This window comes from Mustela erminea, chromosome 6, assembly GCF_009829155.1.
Source record: "Mustela erminea isolate mMusErm1 chromosome 6, mMusErm1.Pri, whole genome shotgun sequence".
NCBI classification, from domain to species: Eukaryota; Metazoa; Chordata; class Mammalia; order Carnivora; family Mustelidae; genus Mustela; species Mustela erminea.
This window is the reverse complement of record NC_045619.1, coordinates 69513982-69533510: the sequence shown is the minus strand read 5'-3', so window position 1 is coordinate 69533510 and position 19529 is coordinate 69513982. Positions and strand designations below refer to the sequence as shown.

The following is a 19529-nucleotide window of genomic DNA, read 5'->3' as shown; positions in this document are numbered from 1 at the left end:
GGATATAGGGGTTTAAAGTTCAGGAGAGTTCTGGTGTCCAGATATACATTTAGAAGTCACCAGGGTACATATGACATTTAGAGCCATTAGACTGGATGAACAGAGTTTTTTGTTTTGATATAAATGAGAAGAGGTCCAAGAATTAAGCCCTGGGGCACGCCAATGTTGAGAGATTACAGTGATGAAGATGGACCAAATAAAGAACAGAGAGGCAGCAGCTAGTATGTACAAGAAAAATCAAGAAATAGAAGTCAAGTTAAAAATGTGCTATGAGGCAAGAAGAGTAAACAAGAGTTTCTAATGTCACCGATGGGACAATTAAGGGGAGGACTAACAAGCGATCAATGGTATAGCAACATGGAGGGCACTGTTGACTTAAACCAAGAGTAGTTTCAGTGTCATGATGAAGGCAAATAAATGCCTGTGTGCTTTCAAGAGAAAAAGAGAGGGAACAATTTGGAGGAAAAAATATATGCAACTTTTTCAAGGAATTCTTTAAACAGAGACAAATGTGGAGTCACTAGGGAAGAGTGACACCAAAAGAGTGTTTTTCCTCCTAAAATAGAAGAAACAACAAATTGATAGGTCGAGGGGAAGACCTAGCAAACAGAAAGAAACTGATTGATGATGCAGGAGACATAAAGGATACGAGAGAAGTCATATAGGAGCCAGCCAGAGGGAACAGACTGTAGGATCTTGTGCACAGGTCGAAGAGTGAGCCTTTAATAACAACGTGACACTTTATACACAGGAAAGAGGAGAAGGCAGAGTATACACCAGTGGGGCCGTAGCTACCGTGGTAGAAATTGTGAGAATCCTCCTCTTGTTCACTTAACCTTCTAGAAGAAATGGGATACAAGGTCATGAGCTGAGATTGTGGGTGGGAGAGGACGCATGAAAAGTGTAATGAGCGTAAGAAAAAAGTAGAAAAGTGGGCTCTCCCTGCCACAGCAAGCCAGGCTCTCCTCCACCACTGGGGCCCAGCAAAAGTTAGTACTTTCCCCACAAAATCTGTTCTCCTGGATCATCACACAGATTCTTCCTTCTTATCATTCAGATTTCAACTCAAATGTCATCTTCTTCCCTGATTACCCCAACCAAAGCAGACCCCAGGAACTATTCTTGACCATATGATGCTATTTCTTCTTCTTCTTTATAAAGTATCATATTTCTTTATTAATAGTTTATTTTCTATCATGCTCACTAGATGGTAAGCTCCTTGAGAGCAAGCACTGTCCACTTTGCTCACTGCTTTAGCCTCAATGTCAAAAATAATGCATGGCATCTAGGAAGAACCTGAGTGATGAACTCATGGGCTATATTCGTTGCTGAGACTATATACAAGAACCCTGAAACGAGTTACAACCTCTTTGGTGACATGCCTTGAATTAACCTCTAGTTATGTCACCAAGACAATAATTCTGTTTCCAAATTCCACCAAAACACACTATCAGTAATAGGAAATCTACTTCTGTATTTCTTTTTGTTTTCTCTATTGTAGATTATTTTTGTCTCTTTAAATGCCACTAAATATAATCTAAATAAAGTAAAAGAAATTTTCTGATATTCTGCAAGTAACTCAAGTCATATTACCCTGGACCATACTCAACATCTAGGTCCAACTCTTCACCTTGGAGCAGATTGAGGAACATAGACACAAGCACTTAACCAACTAGTTTCTCAGGGGAGCTGAGTGTCCTACTTATTTCTTATGAAAAAGAGCTTTTTTTTGAGAGAGAGAGAGTGAGTCACCACCAGTTGTAATAAGTGTAAGTATCAATTATTTTAGAAATGGTGAATTATGTTTATATGGTTTTTAAAGTTACTTTCCCTTTAGGGCACATTACTTATTCGATTCAAATGGATGCCAGTAGCAAAACATTCATTTACAAAAAGCTATCCTCATCACACCCTTCTCTAAATGCAAGTTTAATAATTTGTGTTATTTTTGTTTTATTTCAGGGCAAACATAAAGAAAGAATAACCTCCTTATGGCTCCTTATGCAGCATTTTCATAAGAAGAAAGCCAATGAATTCAAGAGGACGCTGTGTGTTAATATAAGCCGTGACTAACATGCTCTCTTCCTAGCCACGTCTCAGGATTGCATTTACACAGAGTGGCAGAGTTGGCTCTGCTGGTTCTGAACTGTACGTCCCCTTTTATGGAAAATATCAACAGGGATTTTTTTTTTTTTTTTTTTTTACCCATGGCTGGAGGTCTTTTCCTCATCTAAATATTAAAGTCTGATAAGTCTTTCCCAACTTACTGGAGCATAATCATGTTTGCTACTTGTTAATTAGGAGCAGGGTGATAACTATTAAAAGTTGAAAGAGTTTCCTGGTGGTTGCAACAAGTTTCAACATGATCCCAAGCTTTGTCAATAACCACAAGGGGAAAAAGAAAGCAAAAGGAAAATTCCTCTCTAGAGTCCTTCTTTTCTGAGAGAAGGGTGAATGCTACTGCTCTTATATCACTCTCATTTGAAAGACATCTTAACACCAAAGGAGGCCGACGGTGCACCCAGCTGTTTTCAGGGTGGGCATTACAGCCCAGCCAGCCAGTCAGGAGATCTGGGTTCTGAGATCAATTCTCCTACTTATTTATGTGACCCTCAATTTCTTCCAGAGGATTTGGAGTAAGAATTAAAGATGTCCCAGTTCTAAAATTCTATTTCTGCTGACCAACTTAAAATCTTGAAGAAAATTTTGCAAAACACTCCTCAAAGGCTGGGCATTTATAATTTCTTTTTTTAGTAGGCAAATACTCAGTATTTTGATAGCTAGTATTGGTATGCAATGACAGAACGTTTGAGCTCTTACCTACATTATCTCATTTAGGCCTCTGAGAAGTCTTGCAAAATACATTGTAACTGTTTCCTTCACAAGCTAGGAAAGAAAAAGAATGAAGAAAAAAAGAGATCAAGTGACTTGCATAAAGTCAGAATGGAGGTTCCACACCCAGAAATACTTGTATCTGTCACTTCACTTGGAATTATAATTCATCAGTACAAGCCCACGTCTAGAGACCAGTTACTATATAGAGAACACAAACAAGCAATAAATACAGAGAGAATTTAAAAAAAAAAAAAAAAACCTTCTGAGAAAAGATTACAAATGGCTCCCATGAACTCAGATAATATATCACATTACTTTACCACGTTGGGTTTTTTCCCCCACCATTTAATTCAGTATTCTTCAGAGAAGTCAGTCTAAAATAAATTTGTCTGCAGTGGCAAATTTCCTAAAACAAATATTAAACATGGCTACTGGGATTTCTGTAGCATGTTATCAAAATAATGAGTTATAAATACTTGATTTATATACCACATACCTATTAACAAAAAGAAAATATACACATCATCCCCTAGGCTTGAACAAAAATTTATATTTACATTAGTCAAGAAAAAGAAAAAGAAAACAAGAAGCAGAATCTTAGGAGAGTTCAAGTATAGAGGTCACAAGAGGTACTGTCAACACTCAGGGGTACCATCAGAAACCTTACTCCAAACTGTACAACAACCAAAATGAATATAACCCAAAAGCAGACCTTGTGCTGTTTTTTTTTCCAGGGGTTATAACTTGTAGGACTAGTGCCATTCCAGCTGAAAACGATAAAGTTTGAACTTTATCAAAAGGTATATGGCATATTAAAAAGATCATAAACCCATCAACAAAAATAATTGTAAGCCTAGCTGCCCTGGTGCTCAGCATTTCACCAAATCAATGAAAGAACAGCTCAAATCTTTTGGAATGTTAAAGTTTACAAAATGCATTCATGTAAGGGACTCATTTTAATGCTCACAAAAAAATCCTATGAGTTAAACCCAACCTTACAGATGAAGAAAGGGAAGTTCAGAGAAATTAAGTGTCCTGAGACAAGAACCCAGATGATGGCTTCAGATTCTCTCTCTGCCCAGGCTGTTTCTGGAGCAGCAATACAAAACTGGGTGGGGTTTCTTACAGGACTAATGGGCACAGATATTTAAGCCATTAAAAACTAGGAATAGTCTTGAAAGAATAATACATAGAACTTTCCTAGAAAAGCAAATTTTATTGCCCTTCTCCACTCAATATCCAATATGCATTAAGAGCTAAGTTAGGGATTTAAAGGACAAGAAAAACAGAAAGGGAATAAAGGAAGGACAAAGGGAGAAAGGTAGAAATAGAGGAAGGATAAACTTCCCAATTTAGCTAAATAACAAGTGGATTCTCTTCTCTGGACTAGAGACTGGGATAGCAATATACAAGCATAGAGAGTGGGTTAAAGAGCAATGTCTTAAAATTTAAACCGAAAATCTGTAACTGAAATTTACATAGAAATACTGAGATAAAGAAAACTGTTAAAATCGATTAAAATCGCTAAGATCCCATTGTACTCCCCAAAATTTGTCTATGGTAAACTCATGATATTATTATGGAGGTAACAAGGATTACTTACAAAGCCAAATCAAACTTAATTCAAACTTAAAGAAATTGATGGCTAACTCACACTAATCCAAACCTTATTTTTAGTATATACATTAATTTGAATTTTCCCCAGTAGTGACCTCACAGGAAAATTTACTCTATTTCTTAATCCTCCACAACAAATGGCAATTCCCTAAATCATTTGAGTTTCCAAATTATCTGCAATAAGATAAAATAGTACTCAGCTATTTTCTCTTAATTCAACATTCTTTGTTGAAGCTACTTTTGCTTGTATCAACACTTCTTTTTTTTTTTTTAAGATTTTTTTAATTTATTTATTTGACAGAGAGAGATCACAAGTAGGCAGAGAGGCAGGCAGAGAGAGAGAGAGAGGAGGAAGCAGGCTCCCTGCCGAGCAGAGAGCCCAATGCGGGACTCGATCCCAGGACCCCAAGATCATGACCCGAGCTGAAGGCAGCGGCTCAACCCACTGAGCCACCCAGGTGCCCCTGTATCAACACTTCTAACATTATTCCTGATGGTGGAATGTTCCAAGGAACTTTGCGGGTATCAGGGATTTGGACATGGTCATATCTGAAATCCCTCAAACATGAAAATGATATGAGCTGGTGAACAATTACTTTATTATTATAAATCTCCAAAATGATAGTCTTTTAAAATCTGTTACTATGTAGGTTAGTTATGAAATTCTTGTGTATATATGACTGTGTATGTTTCTTACTGTTAACCGACAGAATGGTCTCTTTGCAAGCAACTGCACCAGTCTGCAAGTGGCCAAACAGGTCTTAAAGAGCCAAAAAATAAACTCGGATGAAGAAACTCCCTGAAATAAATTTTATTGTTATGAAAATTGAGGCAATCACTGACTAATATCAAGCAGAAAAAAAAATCTACATTTAAAATATTTAGACCCTGGAAATATTGAATTATAATCTGAAAAGCCAAAAAGACATATTATTTTTCCATTTGAACACCTTATCTTAGCTCAGAATTAATGGTTTTGAAAGACTGCATTTTTCATAATTTGGAAAGAGCAGACACACACCAAGCTATAAAAATGGACACATTTTTGTACGTCTCTTATAATAGACGAACACAAAAAGCCTTGAAATACGTTGTGATTATGCAAAGTATAACATAAATTAATGTAACCTATTTTAAATCTATTTTAAACCTTCACAAGAAAATAGGTATGGTCCTTCAAGTAATCAAACTTAAGAAAGTATGTACTCATGTCCCTGTTACTACTATTGCTTAAAACACTTTTGGAGCTTAACACTTCTCTACTCCTCCAATGACTGACTGACCCAAGGAAACAGATCTGTCACTTGAGTGCTACAATTTGTACGAGTCCCCATACCCAGTCCCCTTTTGACTACCTGCCTGTTTTATTAACCAGGCTTGGCTTGGATATATCTTTTGACTCTTTCGAAATAGAACGCCTCTCTTCCAAGTTAAAAAGTTTGCACACTGAGGTAATCAAGAGAGTATGCTGCAGGTTCTATGACGCTCCAACGGAGGTGCTCCTGGAACATTCTGAGCAATTTCAGAGTCACCGAAAGATGTGTACAGCTTTGAAAGGGACCACGCTGAATTAGATCCAACACTCTTTTATATAAAATTTTCTGTTTTTAAAAAACTGAAGTCGTGGGGCGCCTGGGTGGTTCAGTGGGTTAAGCCTCTGCCTTGGGCTCAGGTCATGATCTCAGGGTCCTGGGATCGAACCCCAAATTGGGCTCTCTGCTCAGCAGGAAGCCTGCTTCCCCCTCGCTCTCTCCTCTTCCTGCCTCTCTACCTACTCGTGACCTCTCTCTGTGTCAAATAAATAAATAAAATTTAAAAAAAATTTTTTTTTTGTATTTTTTTTTTATTTTTATTTCCAGCATAACAGTATTCATTATTTTTGTACCACACCCCGTGCTCCATGCAATCCATGCCCTCTATAATACCCACCACCTGGTACCCCAACCTCCCACCCCCCGTCCCTTCAAAACCCTCAGATTGTTTTTCAGAGTCCATAGTCTCTAACCTGAAGCCGTTTCTAGTCATCTGATTTATAAATGTGTCTTAGTAAGTAAAAATACAAACAAAACATTTTAGGTATTCTATTTCATCCAGACATATACACAGAGGATCAAGAGTTTCTTTAAAAATGTGAGGGCTGGGGGGGAAGCCAGAATTAACCTGAAGACTTTTTGGGCAGAGGAAATATTTAAACTGACAATAAAAGTTGAACAAAGTGATCAACTTTGTTAAGTAAGCCTACTGGGAGGAAATATCAAATGAAAGTAGAAAGAATATAGCTTAAGGCAGAAGTCACTAAGGTCTTTTCCCTCCCTGTATGAAAAAAAACCTTCATTCAAGGGGGTGTATCCCTTTAACTACCTCTCTAATTCTCAATTTATCTCTCTTCATTTGACAAATTCATATTACTCCAGACAACCAGAATATCTAGATTTGGGTCAGTAGTATATCTTCCTCTGTCCTATTTTGAGGTCTGGCTACTTGTAATTCAATCTATCATATTTGGAATTATATCTAGAACCAAGAGAGCCTATCTATTGACTTCTCAACATGTACACATGACCCCAACCATAAAAGCCATGGCAGAAATAAAGAATAGTACATTGAGATAGACAGAAAAGGTATTAGTCAGATTTTGTATCAAGTTTATATAGCCTTTAATTTTTTAAATATTTATTTATTTATTTATTTTAAGAGAGAGAGCTAACATAGGGGGGTGCAGAGGAAGAAGGAGAAGCAGGTCCAACATGGGGTTTGATCTCAGGACCTCAGGATTATGACTTGACCCAAAGGCAGACACTTAGCCAACTGAGCCACATATACACCCCAAGTTTAGATTCCCAAAGAATTTCTTTAGATTCCCAAAGAATAATAAGGTATTGAAAGAGCCATTTTATGGATGCATAGTAACAAACTTGCAGAAAAGAGGAGATGAGAAGGGTGGCTTACAACTACCATGGGTACACTTCAAAGTTTCAGTGAGATTGTTTGTCTGAAATAAATTCACCAATAATGTCCAGAAAAACAGATAAATTTCATAAGACTATGAGTAAAACAGATTACTATTAAAAGTCGTGATCAATAAAAAGACTAATGGCCCTTCCAACTAAAACTAGCATCTTCTATATGTTCTAACTCCCAATTAGTCCTTAAATGGTTTCATAATGAAATTAAAAGTGGTCATTTGTAAAAGCACTAGATTTGGAGGACACTAAATGAATTACAGTTTTCAAAGTGAACATTCCAACATGAGTTCACTAGTAGCTAAGATGATTTCGAACTACTGAAAAACCACCAGTAATGCTCACAAAAGACTTAACAACTCCATTGAATCCTTTTACTATATTGTGCAATTAAGATTTCCATTATAGCATAACTTTTCAATAAGTTATCATTTTAAAGTTTTATATAAATTCCTTTTTCTTTCACACATGTGACACAGAGATATATTTCTAGGGTTTTTTTTTTTTCTGTCTATTCCAAATCAACATTAAAAAAAAAAGACATAATGAATCGATATTCTACTGCAATTAAACAGTGGTCATTTCCATTTTGCAAGCAAGATGTCCAAGATAAAAAGATAAAGTGCCAACCCTTTAAATGTAGTCACTGCTGACTTTAGAACTCAGAACCTCTAGATCCTGGATATGGAAGATAATTCGATATTAATAATTCGATGTTGATTTCTCACATATATAACACAGTTCTTACTGCTACAAGGAGCACAGGCTCTTTATAACAAATACCCTACAGATCTTCAATTGGTAGTTAGGAAACATGCTTTTCCTAATCATCGAGTCTCTTTTAAATATTATATTTTTAAATACTCATTAAGGGAAACTAATGAGGGAAGATACGAGAGGGATAAAGAAGGTATGTTGTTTTTAAAATTAAAAAATTTCAGGACATCAGTCCAGCAGGCATAAAACAACATAAAACAAATAACTAGATAATCAAACAATAAAAGCAAACTAGAAATAATATGAAGGCTTTTTTAGAAACTATTATTGCACATATGCAATAATTACTTCCATCAAGACTTTTATTATACATTTGTTTTTATGGAATCATAATGCACAAGTGCATGCTATTGTTTAAACACATTCACCACATACCCCATAACAGAATATGATGACAATATGTATTAAGGATAATACAGAAAATGTGGCTAAATGCATTCTGTATTATGGTTCCATAATACAGCATGCAAATGGTTCTGACTAAGCAGACACAGGAGACAGTCGTTAGTGCGCACGCTGTGAATGTATATTATGAATAATGCATAAAACTTGGCTAAGTCCTAATGAGTCCATTGACATCCTATGGGGTCCAAAGGAGGCTCAGATCCCAAAGCATGGCCCTGGCACATTTCTATCCACCAATCATTATAAAAAACAATACCATGAAAACAAAGGACATTAAACAACATGAATGCACTCTCATTCTAGGTAAAGCTTTTGAAATAAGCACAAAAATTAGAAGAAAACTTTGAAAGGAGAACTAAAAGTCCATCTTACATCATCACCCCACTTACAGTTTTTCAAAATTATCTATTGCAATTTAAATGGGACAAAAGCTGCAGTTGGGGGTTTGATGTTATTTCTTTTCTCTGGTTTTCATCAGGGAGCTGCTATTACAAGGAAGATCTAAGCAATCCCAAAGGAAAGTGACCAAACTCTTAGACCATGGTGGTAGAAAGTCCTCCTGCTTTGAATGAGAAACGCTTACAAAAGGAATTATACCCAATTAAATAAGGAAATAGATATAATGTGTCTGAAAGCAGTCTTTAGGGTAAAAAAAATCCTTAAAACTCCAGTTTTTACACAGCTTTATAAAGAATCGAAAAGAATGCCATAAGCATGTCACTTGAAGGACATTAAAAATCAGTGGGGTCTTTTTTCCCCCAGTAGCCATTAAATACTCTTAACAACGGAGTCCTTGAAAAGAGAAACCACGTCTTTTATCCCCAGATGGGTGTACCCAAAGACGAACACCTATACAGACACGTTCAACGTGTTCGCTGAGCCAAAAATGTAGAGCTGAGCAAGCTGTGCCTGAGATGCACAAATTAAGGATGTGACAGAAGCTTGTGCACCCAAGCCTCCCCTTGGAGTAGGAGTGGGAGGGCAAGGACAGCTGCTCCTTTGCAGTGCTCCCAGGGGCGGGTGGGAAATGGGCACTCTGGGAACACATCCCCCGAGAACAGTGAAGAGGCAAAGGCCGGCCACTTGGGGAAGCAGCAGGCCAAGAAAAACCCTCCCTCTCAGAAAACATGCAAGAGCAAAAAGCCGAAGTGGGAGCAGGAGTTCAAGTTCTGGGGATGGAGTTCTTGACCATCTGCCTGGCTCCTTGATGTTTTCCCACCCCTGCTCCAGGTGCAAGAACCGGGCACGGTCAAGGCAAATGGCTGCCTCCGGAAGCTGCCGCGGAACCTAAAGTGTGGCAAAGTAGAGAAATCCCCATCGCGGAATTGTAAACCGCAGGTCATTTACCATCCATATTCGGGCTCAAATCAGTTCCCAGAAGTTCTAATGGCAATTTCGCCTCGATGGTGTGAAGGGAGGGCTCGCTGGAAGACCCCTTCTGCAAAATAATATTGCTATATTTTCCCATCCCCAACGACCAAAAGAGCCAGAAATTCTAAGTCTAGTAAATGTTTATGAAAAACAACCCTTCATACGTTTCTATTTAAAGTACAAATACTCCTGGGTATAGTTAAGTAAAAAAAAAAAAAAGAAAGAAAGAAAGAAAGAAAGAAATGATAAATTTGTACATGCTTTCTTTTGTGAAAAGAACTAGGACAATAAAGGAGCCTAGCATATTTGGGGTAGATACTAGGTGATTTAAAAATGGTTAAAGATGGGACACACTGACAGATTAACTTTGCTTGCTTTTCCGACTGGACTGACCCTGGGATGACCCGGGATTCTGGGATGAGGAGTTAAGACTCTCAACGGACACTTCAAGTTTAAAACTTTCCCAGTGCTGTATTATTATGTGTGTATTTACACCTGGGTAAGCGCTGTCGTTGTTGCTAGAGCATGAAGTATGAAAATCATACAGAAAAATAAGGTATGTGTTGTAACCACTTCTGCTGTTTGACTCATTCCAAAATGTGCCTCGTCGTCGCAAGGGTGAGAGAACAAAGTTCTGTTCCTGATACGACAATTCCATAAAGCTATTCTGCCTTTGAAAACCACTCTGCACCAGGGTTTGTCCCAGCTCCTGGAGCAGCCACCGACAATTGCTTCACTCCCCCAGCGTTTCCTCGCCCCTCCCAGAGGCCACCAAAAGAATCACAGAAAGTCGCTCAGTAGCACTTTGCTTCTCAGCGGGAAGCTGTACTGTTTGTGAGATCCATTTTGATACAAACCTAAATTAGGCCTCTGGAAATAGGTAATGCATAAAAAGAAGCATTTTGTGTCACCAAATTATTATTATAGGTTATGGTGAACCCTTGGAAGATAGAGGTGAGCTCTGCAGCTCCCCACTGAGGTGACTATTTGTCATGAAATCACAGGCCCTACCTCAAAAGATGTTTCAGGTGAGCTTGCGATAAGGCAAACTATCTGGTTGACCTATAGGATTCTGATAGCTAGTTTAAGTGGGGAAGCTACGAGAAATGCCAGTTAAACAAAAGGATCAGCACAGCATGGAGAGCCAGCAGTCAGCTAGCCTAAGTTTAACAGCTCACAGAGCCTGGAGATGGAGGGAAACGAAAATGGATCAGGATATTTTACTATCAGACAGCTTTAAGACTCTTCTCTTTGAAAGCTCTCCTTGCAAAGACACACAGAGGGGCAAAAGTTCAGAGCTACGACCATTTTTTTTTTTTTAAAGGTTACTTGTGATAAAACTATTAACTCGTCACGTGGAGTTAAAATAAATTGGAATATTGAACATACTGAGGCTTCTAAATGATTTCCTCATACAGTTCAGATGGTAAATAAATTTTGTTTTTGGAATCCCTTGCACAGAAATTTAAAATTCTGGTCCATAATTAAGATTCAAAGAAATCTAAGAACTGACTCTAAAACTATCCCAGCACCAGCATCCTAGCACCAGTTTGTGAAAACATTTGGCATTTGAGCTTTTCTAATTTAACCCTTGTTAATATTTGATTCTCTTATTTTTCTTTCTTCATCACTACATTAAAATAAGCAGGATTCACAGTATTAATAATTATAAACATAACTGAGTTCAAGAATCCAATCAAAGACTGCTTTCTATTAACCTGTAACCTAAGGGGCCACATAGAACATGCATGACATCTTCTCATCTTTCAGTCTAGCTCAAATCCCTTTCTTATTAAAAACTGTATAAGAGTCAACATGTCATACAATAATAACTCAGCGTTTCCTTCTTTTTCATGCATTTTTATTCTGCATTTTGGTAAAAATTATCACACGTGCCTGACTTATCTCATTAAAATAAACAGACATGACTGAGTTCATATCTCTTGAGACACAGTAAACACGGTGCAAAATGTAATTTCTCAAATTAGAATAACTGATACTTACTGAATAAGTAACTGAATAAGTAAAGCTTCTTCAAAGTGAGTATCACAGGTTTATGGTGAAAAGTAACAGAGTTATTCTGTAACTGGTACCATGGGGAAAAAAAAATAGCTAATAAGAACAACCAAAGTTTTATAAGGAGTTTAGGAGACTATGGATACCAGCCAAATTTCTTAGCTACGCCAGAGCTTTTAGCTGAGCTGCTAAATTTGAACACAGAGTAAATGTTCTTCTCCCCTTTCCTAGACATAACCCATAAAATAATAATTTCTTTTCAATGTCTAAGAATGTTGTTTAAGTCTCATCCTAGTCAGCAACAGGATCTTCAGCCTCAGAAAAAGTCTAGTCAATCACAATAAGCTGCAGAATATAATATTCTAACATCAAAAGTCCTGGAATCACTCACTTCACAGTGAGGCCATCATATGATCCCAATACAATCTCATTCAAGGATTTCCGACTAGCTAATTGCGTGGCATCCTCGGGATATTCAGATATCATCTGAATTCCAGCTACTGAAATTAAATCCCCTGTGTTTCCATTTTTTAAAATAATCCCTCAATTCAAATATCTAACAGCATGACATCAGGTCATACCTAAAGCACCACACTGTAGACAAGGCCCTCTCTCAAAAGTTTCTGCGGTCTATGTGTCACACATGGTACATACCTGTGAGGTCCATTCCCTGGGAAGTCGCTTTTGCTGCAGCCTCCTCCTTAAAAATATTCCTACACCCATGCTGATTTTGTATCTGTTCAGTTCAAATTTAGATTCATTGGTACTTTTCCATAGTTACATTTCTTGCTCAGTTGATAGGTCCCTTTATTTATTCTGAAGTTTTCGATGTAAGACAAACAGGAATACTACCTTCTAAAATTACTACTATCCTACCATCCTCCGATGGAACATTAGTGGGAAGCAATATTCTCCAAAGCTATGAAGCATACACTGCCCTAAATTACATTGCAGTCGCTGCCCTGAGCTCACACATTTTTGAATAGAAAGGCTCCCAGGGATCTCTCTGTACTGACTGCATTTACTGCTTTAAAATATTTTTAACCCAGACGCTGAAGTGCCAGCCTTGCAGTTCCTCATGCTAATCCCGGCTTGGGTGGCTGTTCTTAAGGGAAAGCATTCAAAACATTGTAACAGTGCATCAACTTTGACCCTTTTCACTTAAACATGAGACTCTTAAAAAAAGTTTGAATTCCAGAGGGAATCACTGAACTTTGACCTGCTTAAAATTAGTTTTGTTTTAGTGCCTTCATGGTGACTCAACAGGCCAATTTTCCAGACACTTAAGACGTTTCTGCCCCTGAAGATTCCAGTTCAAGTCCACAGCTATGTTTGCTGGTCAGATCAGAACACTTTGTCCCAGGGTTTCAAGCAGCAAATTCCCAGCTCTCCATCTCTTTGCCAGATGTTGGCATTAGTTGGTATTAAACTCTATCTAAACACACACACACACACACACACACACACACACACACACACTACTCACAAACGGGATAGGCCCTATTTTTCTTCTCTTTTTTTTTCTTCCACATACAGCCTTTTAGGAAACAAAGTTTTCCACTCAAAATTCGGTCATGGAGAAATGTTTATCAGGATTATATAAACATTACTTACTAGCCTAACTCCTACAAGAATAAAACTCCTAACTTTTGGTAAGCACTACTATGCTACATTTATAATACAAGCTTTCTGAATCTACTCTTCTTACTGGGGAACAAAAAAGCTACTGGGATTTTATTTTCTAATCCATTACAGATTTTTTAAATTTTCAGTTAATAATCATATTGCAAATTAACATTATCACAATATTACACTTTCCTTCAGTAGAGTTTCAAGAACAACATCTGTGAAAAATCCATGACAGTTAATAGGTAAAGCTACCAAAGAATTAAAGGTGTCATACAATTCATTCAGTTTGATTTAGTACCTCAAAACTGCTCCCCCTTTTCGATAAACTAGCTTTTCTGCAAAAACAAAATAGCACTCAATTTCATTAATACAATCTAAGATGTTTAATAAGAGGGAAGTAACTATTAGTCTAGAACAATTCCTGGATAAACTCTGTGCTTTAAAATTTTTAGGGAAGTCAAGGATAAAAGCATTCGGGTAAAGAAAACCCATTTAGTACTACGAAACCAGTAAAGAAGAAATGTTATCATAGCTAAAGCAATCAGTACAACACAAATCAGACTACAAAATTTACATACGAAACATACCCACTTAAACAAGAAGACTTTATTGTCTTCTTAGTTAGCTATACCAGAAAGCAGCGCAAAAGTGAATACGAGACCGTCATATTTGAACACAGCTTCCCACTGAAATCTATCAATTTTTGAAGAGCAACCGATGACATTCTTGAAATAGGCATTTGATCCCTATCATTAATGCCCAGAGCTGGAAGTCAGGGGCAATAGGGTACAGTGTCACAAAAACCGATCACAGAAAAATTCATTTGAATTGTTTTCTATCCTATTAAACAGCACTAATTACAACTCTAATATTCAGAAAATAAAAACTACTCAACTGAGTCTCTCTGGCAATTGTTTCTTTCATTTCCTCCCCATTTGAGAAAGAACACAATAAAGATGTGCAAATGGGGGTAAGTGGTGAATGTCTGCATATGTACATTACTACTTCATTTTTATTTTATTCATAAATCATTCAACACGTAACATCGTGTGAGTGGTACCAAATGGCCACAAATTTCTTAAATTAAGAAAACGTCTGGAATTCAATTATTTTATATTTCAAGCACATGTAACCGGGTTCTTTAGTGATGGTTAAGAAAACAAGCACTAATAGTTTCAAAAACTGAGTCAATTATTTATGTGAAGAGGTCAACTAAAATGAAAATTTCAAAGGCTACCAAATAGTACCTTTAAATGACATGAAAATAAGTATGAATTATGTAAGATGCTAATAAAAACACACATGTTTACAGATAAGACAGTGAATGGTAGTACTTAAATAAAATTATACAGAGACATTCCCACATAGGGACCATTATCTGAAGAATCTGCCAACAGAGGATTAGTATTGTAGTTGCTTTAATCCTTTAATTGTCTTAATAATAAAATATGCTACTAATTGTGTAAGGTATTTGGCCTTGCATTCCAAAAGACATCATTTGCATTTTTCTTTGTATACATTGTAAAAACTAACATCCAATGTCATTAAAAAGTAATGTGACTGGTTTTTATACAAACATACCATGTCATCCTCATGTGCTTTCCCTTCATAGGGCTCCCCTTAGAACACCACTCACCCTAAAAATCAGCCATCAGCCACAGTATTTCTACCACCTTCTGAAAGTGCTTTCTAAGTCTGTAACACACACACACACACATGCATACACACTTCGAAATATCCTCAATGGTGACAAATTTCATAATTTGAAAGTCAATTTTAGCCATTTTCATCATTTCAGAGAGACATTTATAGCCAACTCTGGTGAATAAAAAAAGGATGATGAATCTTGGTATAAAATACGAATAGAAAGTAATGAGATGGATGCTTTAGTCAGGCTTGCAAATGATTCAAAAGACAATTCTGAGAGGAAGTTTTCCAAAATGTTTTGAACAAGGGCATCATTGGAATCAGGGTTTTGCTTCTCTGGGTGACAATTTTGAAAAACAACATTAATATGAATGCATAAATGATAGCACAATTGTTGTTTTTAAAAATCAGACTCGGTCTATTTCACTCATACTCTGCAGATATGAAATAAGCAGATATGCATTTTCATTAGGATGGTTATATATGTACTTTCTAAAGCTTCCTCTGGGTAAAACTAACTGTAGGTTGATTTGCAAAATATTATATACAACATAAACTTAACTCTTGATCCTTCAATAAAGAACAAAAACTCTTATTTCCACAGTCAGATGTTTACATCCAACCCCAATCTGTGGGCTTCCATAAACTTTTTTCTCTCCTATACACAGTCAAAACCTAACAAGAGCTCACTGTGGGATTATGCACAAAAACTGCAAATTTAAACAAGGTGTGATCGTATACTTTTTCACACATTATTGTATCATGCTGCACCAGAACACTAATGTATGCACAGTTTCAAAATAGCTTTGGCTATTACTGCACAGGCTTGAAAACTACTAAAATCCCAATAAGAGCACTTTTCAAAAACTGTTCCTTCCTTACTGCACACTAGTAAAGGTTGCTTTTGCTACTTGTCTTCTATAATAGAAAAAAATACAGAAATGTCTATGACATTGCCTCATAATTCTGAGGTCTTACTTATTAGACTTTGTATTTATAAAAGTTGTTTCATCAATATAAAGATGACAATGGGACTCAACATTATTTAATCGACTCAATTATGGAACAAGTGTGCTCTTTTTCCTTATGCTGCCCTACTTTCTTTTAAGTTGCATTTGAATTATTGATGAAGTTGCAATAAAGCATTTCTTTGTTAGACATAGTTTAAAAGTGGAGAATGATGTTTCATGGTTAATTTTTAGGCCGATAGTGATAAAATAAACACACTTGTTGTCCTTTCAAAGAAATTCAATAGCATGGTACAAGCTTCAAAGAGTGACTTTTCCTTTTTTTTCTACTGTCTTGAAAATACATTGTGCTGAAATCATGAATATAAATACAAATATAAAGGGAGACAATGGTAAGCAAAGTGCACTATAGAAAATACAGGTCCAAGTCTTCCTGAGTATTGAAAAGATTTACACCTGTGATAAATTTAGGTTCTGTTTTTCATCAAGTATTTCAAGGACTTATTTCGTTATATAGCAGAATGAGCCCCCCCCAAAATGGTAGAATGAATAATCTTGGGGACAGGGACATTTCTATTTAGACTACCTAATCACTACATAAATGCGGCCCCATCCATTCCACCTTCCAAACAACAGCCAGAATGATCTTTTAATTTTTTTTTAATTTTTTTAAAAGATTGTTTTTATTTATTTGACAGTGAGAGAGAGAGAGAGAGAAAGAGAGCAGGGGCAGAGCAGAGAGGGAGAGGGAGAAGCAGACTCCCCCTGAGCAGGGAGCCCCACGCAGGACTTGATCCCAGGACCCTGGGACCATGACTCCAGCCAAAGGCAGATGCCCAACCAGCTGAGCCACCCAGCAGCCCCCAGAGTGATCTTTTTAAAATGCAAATCTGAAACATTTAATTTGCCTTTGCTTTTTTGATACAAACTCCAGATCCTTAGCAGCACCTGCAAGACTCTCCTCCTCCAGCTTCATTTTTTGAAACACTTGCCCTTCTTTTTTGTACCCCAGCCACTCTGGTCTCCTTAATTCCTCAGCTTTCCAAGCTGTAGCCCACGTCAGTCTGTACGTGCCGTTCCATATTCCATATTCACCCACACCTCCTCCATCTAGTTGCTTCCCCTTACCCTCTTCATATCCCAGCCAAAATGTCTCTTCCTCCTGGAAGCCACCTATGATTTCCAGAATAAATCAAGCTACCCTATAAAATCTCCTTATAAATCCCTATGCTTTTCAGCCATAATGTACTCCATAGAAGTTATCACTAATACCATAGCACAACTTTCTTAGGTAAGCTACATTCACCAGGTTACCAGAGTAATCAATGTGCTCCCATCCTTCTGTGAAACAAACTATTGGCCATGGCACCCTAAAAAGTCTTCTCTGCACACCCACACACACCCACTCTAATCACTTTAATTGCTGCTTAATGCCAAATCTGTTTATGTCATTCTACTTCTTATTGTAATTGGGTAGATTCATTAAATATTACACAGCTAATAAAATATGAGGGCAAATGTTTTTAGTGGCATGAAATTAAATATTTTGGAAAAAATAAAGGCAAATTGTTTTTAATAACCACTAATGTTCTCTTTACTTCATAAAATTAGAATAAAGCTCAAAAAATCTACACAAATTCTGCACTTAAAATCCTTGCCAAATGCCTTTAATTTTTTCTGCCACCTTTAGTAAATTAAAAAAAAGTCATACAATATATATTATGGGTGTAATTATGAGGAATTATTAATCAAGAAGAAATGCTAAGTCATTATGACCCTAGCTTACACACACAAATATGCACACACACAGTCCCTCCCTGAGTTTTAAAATATTTTAAAGCATCACAACTGTACTCTAAAATCTGATCTATTTTTTAATACTTGGAGTTCATATGATCTCACTTAAATAGTAACATGGTTACTCAAAAAAATAGTCAAAATTTGTCTCCAGTACAATTTCTCCCCATTTAGTGATTAACTTATTCTCTAGAAACCGAGCTCAGAAGTCTACAAAGTGGAGGCAAAAAAACAATAATATACTGGCATGCTAGAAAAAAATTACATCTATTTATATTAGTTGTTCTATAAATATTATTTATTCCCTCTTTATCTCATCCCTTTTAATTTCTATTTTTGGACATTTACCACTAGTAAAATAATAATCCTTTTATTGATGGTGCATATAAATGACCTAAAAAAATTAGGAGACTAGTGAATTAGATGCCCATCTGGAAACCTGAAAAACCTAGGCTTATACTCTTGTTCACATATGGGGCGAGAATTCCTGCTCTCTAAGCAATGCACAGAAACACCACTACCACCATCACATGTCTATATACAGTCAGCTGTCCTACGTCCAATCAAAATGTTCCCTTGGCCTCAATCCAAAAATAACTTTTATCCAAAGCTAGAAGTTCAAGATGATCCACACAATTTTATTTATTTTCTTCCCTTTCACCCATTTTGCCCACCCCTCTGACAACTATCAGTTTATTCTCTATTTATGGCTCTATTTTTGTTTTTCATTTTTTGGTTTGTGTTTGTTTTGTTTCTTAGATCCCACATATAAATGAAATCATACAGTATTTGTCTTTCTTTGTGTGACTTATTTCACTTAGCATAATATCCCCTAGGTCCATCCATATGGTCATAAAAGGCAAGATCCCATTTTTTTGTTATAGCTGAGTAATATTCCATTGTGTACATATACCACCTCTTCTTTGTCCATTCATCTGTTGATTGACACTTGGGTTGCTTCTATACCGTGGTTATTGTAAATAATGCTGAAATAAACATAGTGGTAAGTATATCATTCCAAATCAGTGTTTTCATTTTCTTTGGGTAAATGCCCAATAGTAGAATTACTGTATCATATGGTAATTCTATTCCTAATTTTTAAAGGAAATGCCATACTGTTTTCTGTATGATTTTATGTTTTCATCTAATTATTAATAGATTGCCACAGGGACCCTCATTTCACAACAGAAGGAAGTCCATGTTAATGCCATTCTATTTTCTTTTATCATTTTATCACATTATAATCTCATGTGGTTTGGGAAATGTAAATTTATATTGTCTAATTTTTATATTCTCTAATTTTTAGCTAACTTAATCCTCATAAAGTGGACAAGTGTTTCAAAAAGACTTCCTATAACGGACGCCTGGGTGGCTCAGTTGGTTAAGCACCTGACTCTTCATTTCAGCTCAGGTCATAATCTCAAAGTCATGAGATTAGGCCTTGAGGCTCCAGGCTCAGCAGGGAGTCTTCTTGAAGATCTTCTCCCTTTCTCCCTCCCCCCTC

At 36.7% G+C, this 19529-nt stretch overlaps 1 protein-coding gene across 7 annotated transcripts in view; it reads right to left on the bottom strand.

Annotated features, from left to right (window-relative positions):
- Positions 1-19529, bottom strand: part of SOX5 (SRY-box transcription factor 5) — a 985042-nt gene that overhangs the window by 947500 nt on the left and 18013 nt on the right. Inside the window, exon 1 of one of the 7 annotated variants that reach the window (XM_032349917.1) lies at positions 12639-14201. The exons of the other annotated variants lie outside the window; for them this stretch is intronic. The gene's annotated coding sequence lies outside the window, so the exon portion shown is untranslated. Of the gene's footprint in view, positions 1-12638; positions 14202-19529 lie in introns of those variants that run through there. 7 annotated transcript variants of the gene reach the window in all.